Source organism: Passer domesticus, chromosome 3 (genome assembly GCF_036417665.1).
Source record: "Passer domesticus isolate bPasDom1 chromosome 3, bPasDom1.hap1, whole genome shotgun sequence".
In the NCBI taxonomy this organism is placed as follows: Eukaryota; Metazoa; Chordata; class Aves; order Passeriformes; family Passeridae; genus Passer; species Passer domesticus.
In genome coordinates this window covers 4946373-4967384 of record NC_087476.1, presented here as the reverse complement: position 1 = coordinate 4967384, position 21012 = coordinate 4946373, and the positions used below count along the sequence as shown (strand labels likewise).

General features: G+C 37.9%; 1 long non-coding RNA gene across 1 annotated transcript; it reads right to left on the bottom strand.

Moving 5' to 3' along the window:
- Positions 1–13588: 13588 nt before the first annotated feature.
- LOC135297866 (uncharacterized) lies at positions 13589–17217 on the bottom strand. Its single transcript, XR_010359790.1, has 3 exons — positions 17092–17217; positions 16739–16822; positions 13589–13884 (listed from the first exon to the last, which is right to left on the bottom strand). It is a non-coding gene; the product is annotated as an uncharacterized LOC135297866 (long non-coding RNA).
- Positions 17218–21012: the final 3795 nt, after the last annotated feature.

Here is a 21012-nt window from a genome sequence, read left to right as displayed (position 1 = left end):
GAGGAGAGGAGGGGAGAAAACAAAGAACAGATCTTGGCAAAAAAAAAAAAAAAAAGAAGGTGTGTAAAGAAGAAAGGAAGAAGTTGAAGAAAAAGGAAAGAGAAAAATGGAAGGCTTAATATATGGGATCATTGCACAAACCCACTGCTATTTTATTAGGAACAAAAATGGTGGCAAAATGGCTTTGGGGGAGCTTAAAAGTGATGTTAATCATCTCCCTGGTTCCAGCAGTGTATTGTCACTACCTGAAATCCACACAAGTGTGTAAAATGTTTGTCTTGAGATTTTGAATTATATCAGTTAAATAACCACAGAACCAACCTATATCTATTTGCAACATTTAGTCAGCCCAGCAGATGTGCTGAGCTTCTTGTAAGTCTCCTTGGAAATTGTTTTGCAAAGACAATCTTAGAGGTCTTCTCCTTAATGGATCTGTGATAGTGAAAGAGACTAAAACTCTGGTGAAGTTAGACCAGACTAGAACTAAAGAGGTGGCTAAAGTCTCCTTGTCTGTCATGGGAACAAAACTCAATATTTTGCCTGCATGGTAGTAACTGAGAGAGATCAAGGAAATCCTCCGAGGATGGCAACCATTTGGATTTTTTTGCTTTTTATTTTCTGTACAGCCAAGAAATTGAACCCTCAAGCATGGTCTAATCATTAATTCCTCCCCAGGGTGGCAGAATAGCTCATCAGTTTTCAGCAGAGCTTCTTCCCTTGATTTGAAGTGAGGAGATATTCTTGGCCAGCCTTGACTCAGGAATCTGAGGAAATGAACCCAAGCATTTGAATTATGGACTGGTCACTTACTTGCAAATTCAGCCTTGTGACTGCCTCTTATTCCCCTCGTGCACCATGCCACCTGGACTGACATCAGAAAAACATTGAGTAAAGCTGAGCAGTTGTTGGGAATCAGTTGTCCTTCCTGCAACTATCTCACAGTGAGCCAGCAAGGACACAGCTCTGTCCCACCAGGCTGCCCCTTCTGCAGGGAGATCTTTGCATTACCTGCCCTTCATTTTGCACTCCTGGATAGACATGGAGGTTGTAACCCCGTGACACTTGTTCAAGAGGCCCTTCAGGTCAAGATACCCAGGCTATGGACCCAAGACCTAAATCAAAGTGACCTGATCTTCAGAAGCACTGAACTCTGAATAACTTTAAGAAGAGGTCAACTTCTCTGAAAACTAATTTTCTTTGGTTTAAGGGCCTAATTATGGATCTAGCTACCCAATAGAAAGCATCTCTATGAAAAAGTTCAAAACTAGCTGGGGGAATTATCTACCGAGATCACATTAATTCCAGCACCTTTGAAAATATCTGCCCCAGGTTTGGAAAAGTATATCCCTAACTTGATTTTTTTTCCTTTTCCCCTTTTGCTGCTAATTATTCTTCTCTCAACCCCTATTTTAAAATCCATACAGCACTTTGGAAGCTGTGTTAATTTGTACTGTACCTCTGCACATGACTCATTCCCATTTCTTTCTTGTGGTTTTCACTGTGACATATAATTATTCTTATTGGTCTGCTCTTCACTTTTCCTACCTAGCATTCTTAGCCATACAGTAAATTCTGTTTCTAACTGCTTTGCTCTTTGTTTTGATAAATGTAGTAGTCTTTGGTCCTACATTGACAAGATTTGTGGCTTGTTCCTTTGCCAGAGAGACACTTTTCATAATGCTCCCATCACCTGTTCTTTCCTTTAGTGACAACAGGGATGTTTCCTTTCAGTACAAAAATGCTGAAAAAATAATTTTCTGATTCAAATTATCACTATTTGCAAAGGTTTAGTTTTGGCCTCAGTAGGCACTCAGATTTTCATGTCTGGTCCAACCTGTATGGGTGGAAGAACAGGAAAAACAGCAGAGAAGTTGAGAAAATGTAGAACAGGTTAACAAACTCACCCTCGTTGGTCTGTTTTGGATTCTTGATTATCCTCTAGTTTTTACTTAGACATGCAATCAACAGTCACATATGACAAGCCATGTTGAAGTTGATTTATTCCCCTATTGTGACACTTAAAAAACAAGATTATAACCAACCTTTGCTGCAACTCCTGCAGCAGAAGTGGCTCATAGTCACAACCAGTTATCAAAAAAGGATGACATAAAACAAAGAACAATTAACAATTCCCCTTTCTCAGAAGCTGTGTGATGTTTCATTTATTTTGTACCATCCAGGACAGAAATTTCTACAGGCTCCTGAAATTTTCTACGCCTGGGGAGATCCTTGTTATGTAACACAAGTACAAGACTCTGCCCACACATGAGAAATGCAAGACATGGACTCAAAGTGACTCAAGAAAAACTCTGTGGTTTCCAAACCAAAGGTGTTCTTCCTTCCAAGCAAGCTAACTAGCAAAGTGATTGACTTTGACCCCTGTGACAAAATTGAATATTTTATATTGCAAACAAAATTGCTGGAAGTAGTAAAAAACCTCCAAAACTAATGAAAAAAAAAAAAAACAAACCCACCTTAATTTTTAGGGCTTTTCAAAGACAGCTAGAGGACACCATATACTTCTATGGAATCTGAAGAATCCCCAGGTTTTAGTAATCCAGTTTTTCCTAATTTTCTTCTCTTATTTCTAAAAACTTAATTTTTTAAAAAATTCCTCCTTTCTTTTTTTTTTTCCTGTTCAAATCTACAAAATGTGCAATGAGTTAACACACAGAAATGGCAAACACTTAAGGGACTTGGCTCCAAAGTCCTCATTATCTTCAGAAATATGTTACAGTGGTAGTGGAAGCCTGTCTAATTTTATATCAATTTGCTTCCAGCCATGATTTTCTGATATACACCCCAGTGAGTGAACAAGGGACTAACAAAAATTCATGAGCTTTTATAACCACAGATACAATTTGGGAAGATTAATTCTCCAGTAGCATATTCCTCATTAGTCTTATTATTAAGACAGCTTTTTTCCAGTTTTTCTCTAAAATCAGCATCTGAATTTTGTCAGTTTTGGTAATTTGAACCTATCAGCTCCTGAACGCAAGCACTGGAACTTTATTGAATTATTTTAGCAGTCTAATGCCTGAAACACTTTTTTTACCCAGGTAAACCAGCACAATGCTATACAATATTTAAACATGGTTTCTCAACCAACACAGGCCATGGATAATTTCCAAGAGGAATTTGAAGGTTTTCTATTATATTTCAAAGGTTAAAAGAATTTGATATTATGGTAATATTCTGTAATTTGACCTATGGGCCAAAAACTGCAACTGGCTCTTTAGTTTACCAATACAGATGTAGTTGTGTTGCCTCCTGGATTCCCATGTGAAATTCCTTATTTCTTTATATTCTTCTGGTGTCCTGGGCAGCAGTGGATCTCAGACATGAATGGTGCACTGAATATCACATTAGCACAGGAAAGCTGTAAAAACTACCCAGTTTTCTGTTGAAAAGAAATCAGTGCCAATATACTTCAGTAAAATGGGTATTTATGGGACATCACCTTTTTCCTACTACAACAATAGAATCATAAAGTCATAGAATTGTTTAGGTTGGAAAAGACTTTTAAGAGCATCAAGTCCAACCATTCCCCCAGTGTTGTGAAGGCCACCACTAAGCCATGTCCCCAAGTGCCACATCCACATGCCATGCTCTGATTCTCTGCCATCTTTTCTAGGAGTCATGGCTTGTTAGTGCAAACTCCAAGGAGTAAAACTGAAAACCTCCCAATATGAGTTGCTGTAAGTCAAGCCAAACTTGGGCTTGCAGCACAAAACTTGACAAGATAAAAAATTCTAGGGTCTGCAAAAGAGAAGGAGGCTGTGTAAAGAAACATACATTCATATACAATTACATTCATATATGCAAACAAAAGCACACTTGCTTCTCCTTCAACTTTTCAAAACCTCTCAGTTCTTATCTTCAGCTTTTGTTCCAGAACCCTCTGAAGTAACTAAACTATAAATGGAGCTGTGAAAACTCAATAAACTGGGAGAAGTGCCTGAATTTTGCTTATCTGCTTTAAGAGGTTTCAAGAAATATATAGATACTCCACAAAAGCACAGTGAAATTGTGTTGACGAAGGTGTCAAAATATGTACATACAGGAAGGGATAGCTTGGTACAAATTTAGACTTAAAATGGTTTGTTTTCCTGAGGTTGGAATCTGCCAGAACGTTCACTTATCTGTCGTGTATCTGTGATGTTGAATACATTTTACAAGAGCAAGAAAGCAACTCAGCAAAGATTTCAAGAGAGACTAAAGTGTCGTCTAGGAATGACTTCTTAGCCATGGGTCATGGGAGAACTTATCAATATAATACAAGAAAACATGAGAAACATCAGCAATTTTTAATGTGAGATCAAAGGAGTTTTGCATAAGTGCAAGGCAAGGGATTCTTTGAGAAAGAGAGAAAAATGTGTGTGCAAACAATGCAGCAGGATTCAAAATATATCTTTAATGAGGCTGCAGAATCATAAAATAAGTGAGTCCAGAGGAGGTCACCAAGATTATTAGACTGATGGAGAATCTCCCCTACATATTAAAGCTGAGAAAATTGGGATTTTTCAGTCTGGAAAAAAGGAAGCTTCACGGTCATGTAATTGTGGCCTTCCAGCACTTGAAGGGAACCCATGAAAGAGAGAGAGAGGGAGGGAGGGAAAGAGACGAATTACAAGAATGACAGGGCAAAGGGAAATGGCTTCAAACTGACAGAGAGTAGTTTTAGAATGGATATCAGGAAAAAAACTCTTCACTGTGAGGGTGTTGAGGCACAGGTTGCCCAGAGAAGCTGTGGCTGTCCCATCCCTGGGAGTGTCCAGGACAAGGTCAAATGGAGCTTGGAGCAACCTGGTCAAGTGGAAAGTGTCCCTGCCCATGGCAGGGGGGGTTGCAATAGGATGGTCTTTAAGGTCCCTTCTAACCCAACCCATTCTGTGTTTCAATGACTTTATGAATAAATGCAAAGCTGTCTGGGACCAGATTTATGCAGTCTGGAAGGCACCTCAGAAGTCTCTGATTAAACCTTCTACTCAAAGCACAGAGAGCTGTAGCTCTGGGGTTGACCCAGAGCTCAAAACTTCTGAGGAGCAAAGATGTGCAACCACTTTGAGCAACACCTCCCAGTGTTTGAGTGCTTCCCTGGTGGAACTTCCTCTTTAAATCTTGTCTGAAATTCTGTTTCAGCTTATGGCCTTTGGCAGTCCACATCCTGTCATGCAAAGCCATGTTCTGCCTCCTCTGACCAGAACAGGACACAGTATTCTAGATGTGATCTAATTGTAATGGGTGATTTGAACATTTGTTGAATCAGAGAATGACTTGTGTTGGGGGAAACTGTAAAGATCTTCGAGTTCTAACCCCATGCCAAAGGCAGGGATGCCACCCACTGGATCAAGTGTCTCGAGACCCCATCCAACTTGGCCTTGAACACTTCCAAGAACATTGTAGTCACCAAAGAAAAAAAAATTCAAACAACCTTCAATATACTTTTGAGTAAAAAAAAAAAAAAAAAAAAAAAGACTCTTCCAAACTTACTGTAATTACCATTGGAAAATATAAAGAGGGAAAATTGTAAATGAGAGCTGGAAATGGTGGTGCTTATACTATTCTTGGCTCATTCAATGGCCAAATATGGAAATATAAGCAAGTTGCAACCCATCTGTGCCTCAAAGTGAAATGGGCTTGAACAGCAAAGTTTTCAAGCAGGAAGCATGGAGTAACATATGTTTATCTAGAGTATCTTACACATGTGAGTGAATGGATTCCAGGTTTTACTACAGCTTCCAACAAACCACATAATTTTTAACTCATTATCTACCATTATGTTTAAGGACCAGGGACCTCTGGGAAAAAAAATCAGAATCATTCTGAAAGCTAGACTGTGATGGGAAGGAATCACCATTTCTAGGTGATTTTTTAAAATAAATATATACAGCAGGGTTAAGAAACACTGGGAGTGAAATCTCTTTGTGCACATACTTCAACTCACCATTACATGGCTGTCTTGATATGCATTCTTTGTACGTGTACATTACAGTCATCTTATTCCACAGGATGGCCACTTTTAAATATTTCCGTTTTTCCATGAGTAAATGAAAAATAGTTCAAACACTTATTGCTAATTTTCACACCATTCCCAAAAAGTTCAAGGAGTCTTGGAGATTTTTTTTATGGTAAAATCCTATATGGATATGCTCACCCGAATTATTCTGCTAACAAATAGAATTTTCTCTCTAGGTTTAGATCTGTCCTCATTTGCTCTGCTGTAAATCTGTAATAACTCCATAAAGGCTACACAGATCACCGAGAATGTAAAATTAATGTAATGCTGATCAAAGATTGCATCTCTTGCTTATTTTGGACCCCATTTGGACTCACACCAGTGTGATCCCAGGGGAAGATGGCAGCTCCTTACTCTTTCTTCCTTTCTCCCTCCTTTCACGCAAACTCTGCCAAAACAGATGACTTCTCCCTCAGCTGCTTCCCAGGAGCCAGTTGATCTTTCCCTGTCTTCCCCCAGCTAATGCGAGCTGTTTTTTGCCTTGTATACAGTTGCCCTAATTCTTATTGCGTTTCATCCTTTTCACTTTCTAAATGGAAATGTTAAATTTTTCACATAGGAGGTGCCCTGGGGGGGAGTTTTGCTCACACCCAAGAACGGATGTCAGTTAATATTTGGACATGATTAATTAACAGTAAACCCTAAGGCAAACTTTGCTATTATGAAAATAAGACAATATTCCAGATTACATGAGTGTCTGCCTATATGATAAAGTTACCCAGATGCTCTGAAATCAACAAAGATTTGTCACAGATACAAAGAGAGTTATTATTTTATGAATTTCATATTCAAATGAATTACTTTTGTCCCTCATAGACAATCTAGGTATGATCTAGGGATGAACAACTATTTGAATTACCTCTCAGACACTTTCAAGCACTGGTATAAAGTTTCCTAATTTTACAGAAAATTATTTGGAGCTCATATTATTTTCCTAGCGAGTGGTTAATTAGTTAACTTCCATACAAGTGGAAGGCCAACCTTACTGTGCAGTGTTTGTAAGTTCTGAATTATATTTGCCACTCTATCTTGGGTGGAAAACAACCTCTGTTTGACAAATAGAGCTGAAGCACACCATGGCTCAGCTTGAGAAACAAAAAAGAGCTTTTCCAGGAGAAACTAAAGTAGGTCATCATGTAGGCACATTAGAGTCACGTATATTTTAATGGAGTGCAGGTTCTGGAGTAGCTGAAGGAACTCCAGCACTGAACAACTGAAAACCACAACTGCTTACTGCCAGGGAGGCAGGTGGAGACAGCTACATAAACTATTGAAAGTGCAATGGAAGATATGGCCAGAATCTTAATTTATTTTCTTATCCAAAATATGTAGGAAAAGGCATAAGATCTTCATCATCACCAGAAAAATGCATGCTTCTTTTACTTCACAAAATAATGAAAATATTTTTCTGCTATGGAATTCTCTCAATACAAACTATTTCACAATCTGAAAATGTTCTATCATTGTTAGTCAGGTATTTCCTTCCACCTTAGGCCCAGGTGTAGATGTGTCCAGTTCTGGTCCTCTGAGTTTAGGAAGGACGTTGAGATGCTTGAGCACATTCAGAAGAGGGAAACAAGGCTGGTGAGGGGCTTGGAACACAAGGCCTGTGAGGAACAGCTGAGGGATCTGGGGTTGTTTAGCCTGGAGAAAAGGAGACTCAGGGGTGACTTTATCACTCAACTACAGCTTCCCGAAGGGAGGTTGTAGTCAGGTGGGTGTTGGTCTCTTTCACCATGCAGCACTGACACAATGATAACAGTCATAAGCTGCACCAAAGGAAATGCAGGTTGGATATTAGGAAAATGTTTTATACAGAAAGGGTGATAAAGTACTAGAATCATCTGCCTGGAAAGGTGGTGGAGTTACCCTCCCTGGATGTGTTTTAATAAAGGTTGGATGTGGTACTCAGTGCCATGGTCTAGTTGAGGTGCTGGACTCAATGATCTTGAAGGTCTCTTCCAACCTAGTGATTCTGTGTGATTCTGTGTGTATTTGGAGACATCATGAAATTACATGTTTTGACTGTGAGAAAAAAGTTTCATGATGAGGTCAATTAAAACTCAGTTTATTTTGCATCGACTTTTCAACAGAAGGATTCCAGAAAATAAAAAAGTAACTCTTTCTAGAAAACAGACAAAAGAAGCTTGGGAAAGTCTGAAGCCAAAACAATATAGTCAAATAGCACAGGAGAGTAATATTTCAAAATATGATTCCTCTTCAAAGTTCAGCAAATAAATTTTTGTCCCCTCACATGAAAAAAAAAAAAAAAGAACCACAACAGAAACAATCTCTTGCAAGGCGTTGCAAATGCACTTGGAACTAAGAGCTATACATTTGACACCCATAATCTTAAACCTCTAAATATAACATGACAAAGGCAAAAAATTAGTTAAAACTCCCAACAACCATGAAATTTCAATCCCAATCCTTATCAATCTGTTGACTTAATTACCACCAATTCATAACAGCTTTTTAATTCTGACTTGAACATTTGTCCTTTTTTAATTGTGGCATGGTTCCATCCCTAACTATAAATTCATGCAATAATGGTTTGTGAGTTTTTATTTTTGCAGATTCTGGATTCCTCTGGCAAGTGAGCAGAAGAAATTTCAATTGGAAAAAGTGAATTTTCCTTGGGGAAATACTCAGTTTATATGATTTGTCTCCAGTTTCATAATGTTGTCAATGAAATGTGCCAAGGTCAGATTGAGGCAAAAAAAAAAAAATATATATATATATATAAATAAAATTAATATAATAAAGGATCATTTTGCTATAGATACCTAATGTAACATGTAGATACCTAATATAATACCTAAGTATTCTCAAAGAAGATTGTAGCCAGGTGTGTTTGGTCTCTTCTCCCAGGTAACCAAGGGAAAGATGGGCAGGATGCATGGAAAGGGCCTCAAGTTGCACCAGGGGAAATTTAAATGGAATTTTGGGGAAAAAATTCTTCACTGAAACTGTGGTCAGGCATTGGAATAGGCTGCCCAAGGAAGTGGTCTAATCATGATCCATGGATGAGTTAAAAATGCACATGGATGTGGCATTTAGGGATATGGTTTAGTGGCTAATGGTTGGACTTGGTGACCTTAGAGGTCTTTTCCATCTTAAGTATTCTATGAGAGGTAAGGCTAAATGTTGTTATTAAGAAGTTTAATTACAAAATGGAGAGTAAGACTATTAATTTTTGTGAATGATTCCAGTTAAATGGTCTGCAAGCCCATTTTCCTTTCCAGAGGAAAATTATTAAAAGTCAAAATTATCACAAGTAGATTTAATTCTGTAAGTCTAAGTACAAAATTCTAGAGTTACACAGTAAAAAATGAATTAGCACAGAATGGGAGATGTTTGAGCAGTCAGCACTTCTCCAAAAATATCTGCCTATTGCAGGAACAGTGACTCTTCTCTGCCATTCTTTTTCAGAGTTAAATATCAGGCTGGGAGGTATAAAGATTTCTAAAACAAACTAAATAATTTCACTGCACTTCATGGCTTCAGCTGGACAAAGTATGTCAATAGAAATAGCAAGTTGGTCTAGAGGAGAGTAAAAGAGATCCTTAGTTCTACAGAGAATGCAAGAATGGTCAAGACTGAAAAGCTGAGAAAGATTCAATTAAGTTGGAGGAAAGAGATGTAGCTGTTCCTGTAGAGTTCAAGAAGCACCTGGGCAAAGCTCTGAAGCACAGGGTGAGGTCTCAGGGCTGTTCTGTGCAGGGCCAGGAGTAGGATTTCAATGATCCTTATTGGTCCCTTCCAATACAGGATATTCTAGGATTCTATGGTTCTATGAAAGACCTCTGAAATTGGTCCAAGAAAAATAAATGTTCACAGAATTCCTTAAAATTATTAAAAGACTGTAAGATGGGAAAAAAGAAATATGCAGAGACTTTTGAGATAACATTACAGTCAAAAGGCACCTGATACTGATCATGGACACTGCAGATCTTCAGTTCTCCAGCTATCTGGATCAGTAATCTTAAGAAACTATTCTTCCTAGAGGATGGATAAATAGCTTGGTAAGACACTTCCTATTGGGCTTTTTGTTTTCTAACTTGGGGTGTGTAGATTTATGCTACTCAATTCTTTCACAGTATTTTAGACATCCAGATACAAATTATTGTTACAACTGAACACATTAAGCAGACCTGAATATAAAAAAGAAAATAACATTTGTAATAAGTAATATATTTGTATTCCTTGCTTTTGTTCAGAATATTACTTGGAAAGCAACAAGAAGAAAAATAAGACTTTTTAAGAAGCCAATTAGAAAATGTAAAACTTGCATCTTGCAATTCATAGATGTAAAACAATCCACACAAAAAGACCTTAAAGGCCATGAAAGAATGTTTGCCATCTGAAATTTGTAAGATTTTCAGCTATTGCATAACATTGCCTCCAGCAATGAACCTCACCGAATCACATCAATTCAAAGTTTGTGCTACAAATCCGTGTCACTTCAGAGAGAGACTAAGAGAGAGAGAAAAAAAGAAACAGAAAAAGAAAGTGCACCCCATATGGAGTTTATACCAAATTATTTAAAAATATGTTTAAAAGTAATAGAAAAATCAGTTCTATTCCGTGGTGTCTGTCATGAATCCTGGAAGAACCTGGTATAAGAGAGCTTAAGCTTTATGAAGTTAAAAAAAAAAAAAATAAGAGCAGGTAATTAACAGGCACACTGAGGATGGTGGCAGTTCCTTATAAAGTCACAAAACCTGGTAAATAAAAAAAAACATGTTTTTTTTTAGTGATGGGAGGCGTTTTTAAGTTTAGAAGCTTCCAACAGTCTGTTGCACAGGCAGAAGTACAGGGAGAGAATATTCACTAAGGGTAGGAATGGACAGATTTTCGGGTGAGCATTTTATTCTATTAGTGGTTTATGACTAAAAAAGTATTCCTATATTTTTATATTTATATAGATGATGCCACATTACTTCATATAAACACAAGAGGAAAACAGGCTACCTACAGATGATGGAAATACGTCCTCAGTTGCTTTGCCAGATATTTCCACACCAAACCCTTGAAACACAGGAGCAGGGACCCTTTCTCAGAGCAGCACTCCATCCTCCTTTCCTTCCCCATCCCTTCAGGCAGATGGTGATCAAACCTGATCCCAAAGCTCCCTTCCTCACTTCTTTATCCCTTCCCCGTTTTCCTCTGTGCTTTCCAGTGGCAGCAATGCTACTGCATCACTTCTGTGTCCTATAAGCAGCAAAATTCCACTTTTTTCCATTTCAGAGAAGGCCACCTCAATGCATGTGGTTGGGATTCTCAAAGTAACCAAGCAGAAGAGCACCAGCTTTGCTTGCCTTGGAGTTTCTGCTTATCCCACTCTCTTGCCTGCCTCACTGCTTTGTTTATGCAGCCCTTTTGCTGTTCCCTGCCTGCCCTTACTAATCTTGTTTTGACATCGTGGTCACCAGGTGCCCCACCACCCCTTCCATCAACAGACACTTGTGCAGCAGATGGCACAAATGGGTTGGCAATAATTCAGTGTCTCAGCATTGGATTGCCTTGTCTGGTGCTTGTGATGGTGGCTAGACCGGGTTAATGACAGTAGCAGGGGGAAAAATATATTGAAAATACTGTAGGGATGCATTTTCAGACAGGAAAGCTCTTCCATGGGCCAGAAGCACCACTGAAAATCTGTTTTGAATAAGCATGAGCTATATTCTCTAGCAAAAGAGGTTTATTTTAGTACCTTCAGTTTAATCCCATTAAATATGTCAAGGTTTCCCTTATCTCCTTTGATCATCATAACTCCAATGACTCCAATTATATTTTCTTCCGTATATTACAAGACTATGATTAGTTTAGCTATGATGGTCTAAGGATAATAAATAAATAATGTTAGTAAAGGGTGCTGAAAGTATTCATTAGACCAAGAAGTAATTATTTGTGTGTACAAACCTGCTGGTACTCTGAAATGCATGGTTAGAACTAGAACCCAATGGTAAATGCTGAAATTTTTTATTCTCTAGCTGAGTTGGTGCCAATTTTTGTAAAACAGCCATTTTTTTAATATAAAACCTCCTAAAGAGTTGGAAGTCAATTCAGTGTGAATAATCATGAAGTTCAAGGGTGTTTGGATTCAGGTTGCAATACTGAGCTCAGTAACCTACAGAAATATGTAGATCATGTAAAGAGTTAGAAATGAGTCAGAATCAGTTTCTTTACTCTGCTGGCTTCTTACTCTGAATAAATCACTCAAACTGTTTTCATCCATTTCACTGCTTCTAAATTGGAGATAATATTCCTGTCCCAGGGGTACTGCAATGATTAATTAATCACTTCAAGTCACTTGAGATTTGAAAATGTGTGTGTGTGTATATGTAGCTTCACATATGCAGAATATATATAAATATTTCCTTTACTTTGTATGTTAGGCATAAAGGGTGTCGTTCTAGAATCAGCACTGAAATTTTTGAACAAGAATAATCAAAAAAAAAACATCTTGGGAATTCAGGCTGTCAAATTCAAATGACAGTCATACTTCCCATCTCCAAATTATCTCCAGCTATAAAGTTCTCTCTCTTTCCTTGAAATCGTCTCCTCAGAAGAAGCAAAAGTTATTGATACTGAAGAAATTTCACATTGCTTTCCTTTTCTAGTATGACATGGAGTGATTTGTATTCTGCTTTGTGGGCACTGTATATTATACTGCAGTCTGGACCACTGAGGGCACAACATAGCTCCCACCACTGCAGCTATGAGGGTAAGAAAAAGAGAGAATAAAGTAGAAGAATTGTATTTTAATCAAAAATAAATATGGGTGCATTTGGGCACCTTATGCAGCATCACTAATCTTCAACTGTTGGACTTGGAGGTCTTTTCCAACTGTAAAGATATTATGATCCCAAGATAACATTCTGTAGTATCACACACAATGCTGGGTAAATGATCACTAAAAATGTGGTCAGCTGTTCCAAGCTGTTTTCTGAACCTACATGCATAATCATAAGACCAGGATGTAAAAATGAGGCAGTTCTGCAAATTTATTCCTGAATTTCTTCTTAGAATAAAAAAAAAAAAAACCAAAAAAAAAAAAACAACAACAAAAAAAACCCACCCCACAAATAAAATGCAAATAAAATATTTGTAATATCTTTTTATTTTTTCCTAAATTTTTGAGATTCTAGCTTCTTAAAAGAGGAACTTAAATAGAGCCTATTGTATGATCACAATGTGATTGAGTTAAAAAACAGACATATTTTTCTCTGGTTTCTGCTTTTAAGCTGCATGGATTTTGCTGTTAGTGGAAGAAAAAAATAAACTATATACAGCTCAGGCACACTTTTTCAGTTCAGCTTTTGTTTCTCACATGATCTTGGGCAGGTGTTTTAAGCCCACATTGGCTCAATTCCCCATCTGTTGATCAAAGCTAATGTCTAGACCAAGTAGAGTCAGTCAACAACTTCAGAATAAAGTGATTTTCTGCCAGATTCACCAGAACAAAAAAATTCTGAGAAAACACATCAAGTCCACGAAAGTTTTTGACACTCACCAGAAGAATTCTGTGAATCCAGTGACACCCCTTTGGTGAAGCAGCTCTGCTTGCCACACATGCTCCAGATCTCTGGGATAAGCCACCTTTTACAGTTGTCACTCTTATAACTAATCACATACACAAAAATTCAGAGTAGCAATCTTTCAGGTCCCTCCAGGACTCAACGTCTCTTTACATGACATTGGCAGACATCCATACTTTATTTTGTGGATGTGGATTTGTTGCTTAACCTCGGAGGCTCTTAAATTTCCAGCTCTTTTTGTGGCTCCTCTCACTGGCTGTCTGTTGCACAGGCAGGTCAGCGACTCATGCCCAGGAAGTCTTTTCCCACAGCAACAGAAAGATCCTGGAAATGCAATTCCTTTGAGAAACATTCTGGTCTAGTGAGCCTTGTTAGCACAGGAGTACCCTTCCTCTTCTAAAAACTTACACTGTTTTCATTACTTCTGCTATTATATTCTGCCACAATGCAAAAATACCAAATAATGAAGATTCTGAGAAATTCTTCCCTGTGAGGGTGGGGAGGCCCTGGCACAGGGTGCCCAGAGAAGCTGTGGCTGCCCCTGGATCCCTGGAAGTGTTCAAGGCCAGGCTGGATGGGGCTTGGAGCAGCCTGGGAGAGTGAAAGGTATCCCTGTCTCTGGCAAGGGGTTGTAATTAGATAATTTTGAATGTTCCTTCCAACATAAGTCATTCTGTGATTCTATGATCCTATGATATTTCCCCTGTTAAAGCAGAGCAAAAAATCAGCAACTGTCAAATATTTGGACACTGGAAATTTGAGCAACCAAAGAGCTGAAATCCAAAATACCTAGATAGCTAAAATGATTTCACAGCTGTTCTAGTCACAAAATACTTTTACTTTCAGCAGGGTCTAATTCACCCCATCCCACAAAAAAAACAATTTTGTCAAAAAATGGTTATACTTCCTGATGTGAGATTTTCACTAATTTATTATATTTTTGAGTAAGTATATAAAATAAATGTATTCTTAGATAAAGTAACTTTATAGGAGGTAAGAAAGGATCTGTGCTGTAAATACTGGTGAAAAACAGGTACAAGTATTACTCTCTGGCTGCTCTTTTACTAAAAGTAGGCATTTAAATATGGTGTGTGCAGAAATTTTACAATGGAAGAGACTAAGAAGTCCTTTGGCTTCCTTCTCATTTTAGTTTGATCTCCCTGTATCCCATGTTTCAAAAAATGGTTATGAGTTTGGGTATGTGTGTGTGTATATCTAATGTTATAATAACATCTCAATTAGATCTGGTCTGTAACGGGCTCATTAGTATAAATGCGTGTGATTTGCCTCTGTTCTGCTACTGAACTGAAGTTAATCAGATAAACTTCAAAGGGCAAATGGAAGGATTATGCCTCACCTCATGGGGACACAGTCCTTCCTTTGAAGTACCTGTTGGCATCCAGAAAGTTCTGTCAAGTCATCAATACATTTTAACTACCTTGGGGTAGTTTCCTATCTTTTTTCTTCTGATGTAGAATGCCTTCCTTTTTCTCTCATGCAAATATCCTGCTTGGCCCAATGGGATCTGGAACCCCAGTTGATGCCCTGAGTACCATCACCATGGCCAGAATCAACCAGCCATCAAACACTTCCTTTTTAGTATCCAAAAGAAGTAATTTGGTTCTTCACAAGTTATACAAATACATATAGAAAGCAGTGCTGATATTAAGAAGTCTTCAACTTCCAGCTAGGAGGGGCCCATACAAGTGTTAACCAGGGTTATCCTTGTTAATTCAGAACCAATTTTTCTGCATATATAAGTGTTCACTCAGTTTCATGATTAAATAAAATGTCACAGCTAAAATATATGCCTGCACATTACCACTAACAGTAGACAAGTCAGGCATTTTCTCCTCTGTTTATTCAACAGCAAACCACTGTTATTTGCAAAACAAAAAAGCAACACAGTGAGAACACTGAAATCCTTTCTATTTCTTTTTTAAGCGCTGAGACTAAACCACACAAAACCAGCCAGTCATTTCTTCCCTGCCAACTGATTATGCAGCCATGTTGTTTGAAAGCTTGCATAATTTACATTAGCATGCCTAAGATCTCAGGTGACTATGCCTTTGAGGCCAGCATGATAGCCCCAGTGGACCAAGATTTGATATTCTTCCCAATATCTGACCCTTTTTTCCTTGTTAATTATAGGCAGACTTCCCTGGCCTGGGCCCGGATCTGCACCTGTTTCCCATCTCTGAGCAGCTGCTAATTAGGTTGCAAATGGTGGGGCTGGGCAGAGCTGGCCACACAGGCTCCAGAGCCCATTGATCAGGCTGGCGTGCCATGCACACAACAATTATTGCCTTCTGAACTTCCCGCAAGGAAAGCTGCTCCCAGGCACCACATTGTAGTGAAATTAAAAATTGTATCACTTCTCACCCTGGTGATGTGTAGCAGCGCTGCTCCAAAGGAATAAGGGACAGCAGAGGATGAATGTCATGCAGTGAGAAATAATAAATATGTTGAGTTATGTATGTTTAACATGGGGGTGATGCCAACAGAGTGTTATTAATGTTTCTCTTAAAATCATTTATTTGTCCTGCTGGTCCCAAGGAAATTTGGCTTCTGAATCTTTTCTTGGAAAGAGAGTTGTGAATGACCCTAAAAACCTTATGCTGAAATAATCCTTAAAAATTTATTTTGATTGGTGGCATTTGAGCAATGTCTCAAAATAATGGGTTAAATGTAGCAACACTGAGTTGCATTAAGCTAAAATTTAAACATTTAAAATTTAAGCTAAAATTTAAGAATGGCAGTATCTTCGGTGCTCAGAGAAAAGGGGAAGTACATTAAGACTGAAAAGGATAATTGTTAGTAAATAAATAAATAAATGTTATTTCAGGCCCAAGTGGTGAAAGGTAATAAATGTTTCAGAGAAGCTGAGTTCTTTATGAAAAGAATTAGGTGACTCCCTCCCATTCCAAGAGGTGTCAATAAATATGTAATATAAGTTACCCTTGAAGTATATGAAAATCCTCTTGGTTTTATCACAATAAATACTCAGATTTTGGAAACCTAAAGATATATTAATTACTCCAAAATTCGGCAGATGGGGAAAATATGGTATAGAGAAGATAAAGTGACTTACTTGAGCAGGTGAAAATGGTTTCTGCAAGTGAGGAAGGGATTGTAAATGTCTCTTGTACTGAAACCACTGAAACATTCTGCCACCTACCTGGAAATGTATCTGCTTCCACTGTGGTCAAGGATCTTCATTACCAATGGACTGCATGAAAGAACCTTCTTTGTGGCTCTAGATCTTCAATTCAAGAAAGAAAAATAAAACATGAAATAATATTAACACTACTTGTAAAATGTTTATAACACTAAGAGCAAGTACAACGAAAAACTCATGGGTCTTTACCCAAACTCACAACAACCTACTCTGAATAACACACCCACGACCTGTAAGCTGAGACTTCTGCAGTCCAGAGGATTCTTTGCCAAAGGAAACATTCTGAAGCAACTTTGCATAGAATGCAGAATAAATCAAAGATTTTCATAAGCAGAAAATCATGTGGAACTTACGCTATAAATAATTCACTGTGAATTATTTGCTTGTCTTAGGATCTGTGGGCCAGATTCCCAGCTGGTGTAAATCCACATAATTTTCTCAGCTTCAGTGGAGCTCTGCTGATTTACACCAGCTCAGGAGCTGGCCCAGTGTGTTGATCAAGAATATTTCACAGCATAATAGGAACGGGTATGCTTTAAAAAAAAAAAAAAGAGTGACATGCACTGAAAACAGTAACAAAACAGTTCACCAGCTGTTCACAATCTTAATATGTCTGTGGATGGTGTGAAGGAGATAGAAAGCCCTTTGTGCAGGCTAATAGTGTGCTAGGAAGCTGCAGCAAGTGAAAAAAAACAATAATCATCTTCCCAGTTTCTCAGGAAATGATGATCCAAAACAATAGTTGGCAGCTTAACTCTTGTCAGCCTGTTGTTTTACAAAATTCAGCATTTCCTCTACTTTGAATTTGTATTAGCAGAGGATGAATCATTGATGCTGCCGGATCCCCTCATTTTTTATATACGGCAGAATGAATTATTTTCATATATCATGTCATGAGCTTTCTCTATTTTTACATTTTCCCTCTGCAGTTGAATCAAAGTGAATATTTCATAGAGATTCCTTTTCTGTAGGGTTTGACCATAAATCAGATTTGCTGCAATATATCTGCAGAGGTGACCTGTTTTCTCAAAGCTTACATGGCAAAAAAAAAAAAAAAAAAAAAAAAAAAAAGGTCCAGCCTCAAACTAAATAAATCCTTACCAAAATATTCTTTCAATTAAAGACACACACTAATGCATATTTTAAAAATTGGCATAACTTACCTTTTATTAAATGTTTAAGAACATTAAAATGTTGCATAGATTTAGCTTCAATATTTTGGACAGGCTTGGGATAGAGTCTGTCTCCAATCAAGATAAAAGGAAGCAGAAAAGGTAGTGGATAAATTTGCATCAACACATGACTGGATATGAGTGGTTATGTTATAGTTAAGTGCATTATGAAAGATTTAGAAAACCCTGGTCTTGGCTTTAGGCTTAAAGTAATTAGCAATTTTTGCATAAGTGAATCAGTGGAGATTCTGAATCTAACTTTAGGGGCATGAAAGTTTTTAGTACAATCCCTCAGCTTGTGTTCAGAGTGAGTGTTGTAAGGAACATAAGGGATTGGTAAGTACAGGGTATGATAAAGCAGACCTTGTGCTGCAGTGAATTGATTCTTCTAGGAGTGAATCAGATTTAAACCCACAAATGCAGAGGCTGACCAAGATCTGAACTTACTGGCAGATTCTTGTTATCAGGCCAGAGAGATTCAGGAAAAACACTTGCAAAGAGAAAAAAAAAATATATTAAATGAAAATAAAATTGCTGTTCTTTTTAGGTGGAAGTTTGGCCAAGTATTAATGATAAGATGAACTATGTCCTAAAAGGAGCTGGTCTTCTTGATGCCCAATGTCATGCTCTTAGAAGAACACAATGGACATCTGTGATTTCCAGTTGGTCAAATATTTTCTTTCTTTCTCTCCCTACTGACTCAAAGTGTATAATTTTATTTTCTCATCCTTTTTTTTTTTTTGGGACAGTCATCTATGGTTAATTATTTGTAGTTATACCTTCTTTGTGTTTTCTATGAAATCTGAATTTAGGAGTTCATGAGTGAAAAAACCTTCTTGTTTACCTCTTGGTCTAGAAAACTTGGTCACAGTTGCCCAAGTCACTAAGATATTCAAACACCTTCTGCAGAGTTCATTAGAAAACATAAATTCATTCTCTCAACACAGATTAACCTCTGTGCTGAGACAATGCTAAAATGTTGTGTTTGAACCTGGAGGTGTTTAATTCTGACACTGGAAAGCAAAATGCTTGGAAGAAAAACAGCAAGATTCTACAAACATCAGTTCCTCTCAGCAAGGATCTTGTGACTCTGCTGGCCCATTGGACAGCACAAACAGACAAAGTGCAAAGTTTTCCTCAAAACTTAAATATGTTTGTGAAAAACCCATGAGCATAAACAGACACACACACACACAAAGATTAGTATGCTGAATACAATTTTATTCTCAATTGATGATCTTGTCCTTTTCTTTCTGTGATTGTTGACATTGGTCCAAAGTTAGAATGACTTTGCTAGCAAAGCTGAGGAATCACCTCCAAAAGAGGTCATTAGTCATCTCCTGCTTAGATAATATTAGAAAAAATTGAGTGGAAATATATACTTGGACTTCTCTAAAAAAACTTTGATAAAGTTTACTCTTTTTTAATAATCCTGGTTAAGAACACTCAACAAGGTATGAACAGAGGCCGGGAAATTGTTGCATATAAAGAAACTGATGTCTAGCTTTATAAAAGTACAAATTCCATAAATCATAGAATCTCAGAATCATGGAATCATTTGGGTTGGAAAAGATGTTGAAGATCATCTCATTCCAACCCCTCTCCCATGGGCATGGACACCACCCACTATCCCAGGTTGCTCCAAGCCCTGTCCAGCCTGACCTAAGACACTTCCAGTGATCCAGGGGCAGCCACAGCTTCTCTGGGCAACCTGTGCAAGGGCTTCACCACCCTCACAGGGAAGATTTGTCTAATATTCAATTCTTTCCAACTTTCATTATAGGAGAGATGTTCCATCCCTCTAATAATTTTTGCAGCTTTCATCTGCATCCATCCCAACAGGAGTTGTGAGTACAGAGTCCTTCCTGTATTACATCAAGTGACACAAGTCACAGGAATTACTTCCTACGTAACTTCCCCTTTCAGTCAATAGCCACCTACTTTTAACCAGCAGAAAAACTCCCAAGGACATTTTGGAAATTGTTTATTCTGCATAACCACCTAAACATTGCCCTGGGCTATCTAAGACGTCTGCACAGCCCTGGTGGGTGTAGTACAGGACCTACAGGAGACCCATGACCTGGAAAATCAATATAATGGGAGATAGCCTCAGTCATCTTCTACTCTCTAAGAAATTCCTTTGTTCTCTAAGCAGTGAAGCAAACACAGTTTTTAGGTAATGCCCTTGACCTTAAACAGTTAGATCTGATGATCTTAGAGATCTTTCCAAACTAAACAATTCAATGTTTCTATGATCTCAAATGTGATTAGGTGGACTTTTTTAAGCCACTGAACTATGTTGACCAAATTCCCATTCTGATCAAGGGCCTAAAGTGTGAACACCTACATTTCAGCGTTTTAATCTTGTACCAAACCAAATCTCAGGTCATTAATGTGAAGCAGACATTGAATAGTCAGCTGGCTAAACATGACCATTTAGTGCCATCTGGGATACCCTAAAGTATTCCACCTGGACTCCAGCTGCAACTCCCTAGACTCAGATGGCACTTGGAACCACAGCATATGTGGGCTATTAAACCAAGCCACTAAATTTTAGATGGCTAAAATTAGGTTAGATGAATCCTGCTTTCGGGGCCTCAGGATGCCACTTTTAAATCTTCTACACCCTATTAATCTGACACCTAAAGGCTGAGACTGGGAATAAAAATTATGCCTTTCATAGGCTTCTAAATGCAAGGGATATGTTATTACTCCTCAATAGGATCTAAGGCCCGAGGATATTTTGCATCCTAAAGTCCTACAAAGGCATTCAGTGTATGAGTTTCTGTAACCATGAAATGTTGCATCCAAACATGATTTATAATAACTTTAGGTCTCCTAGAGAGACATAAGCTTGGGTAATGGATTGGGTGGATAGAATGGAAGGGAGAGTTCTTATTCGTAGATGGTGCTGTTTAAAGTTAGTCATCACCACTTTTGTATTGGTTTAGTGATGTACTTTCTAAGATTAACTTATTCAAACTCTCATCAAGATTTGATGCTACTTTTTGAATGATAGTTATATTATCTGAAGACTTCTAATATATGCCAATACTCCACATGTCTGCAAAATTTATACTAAAATGTATGGAGTAAATTGCA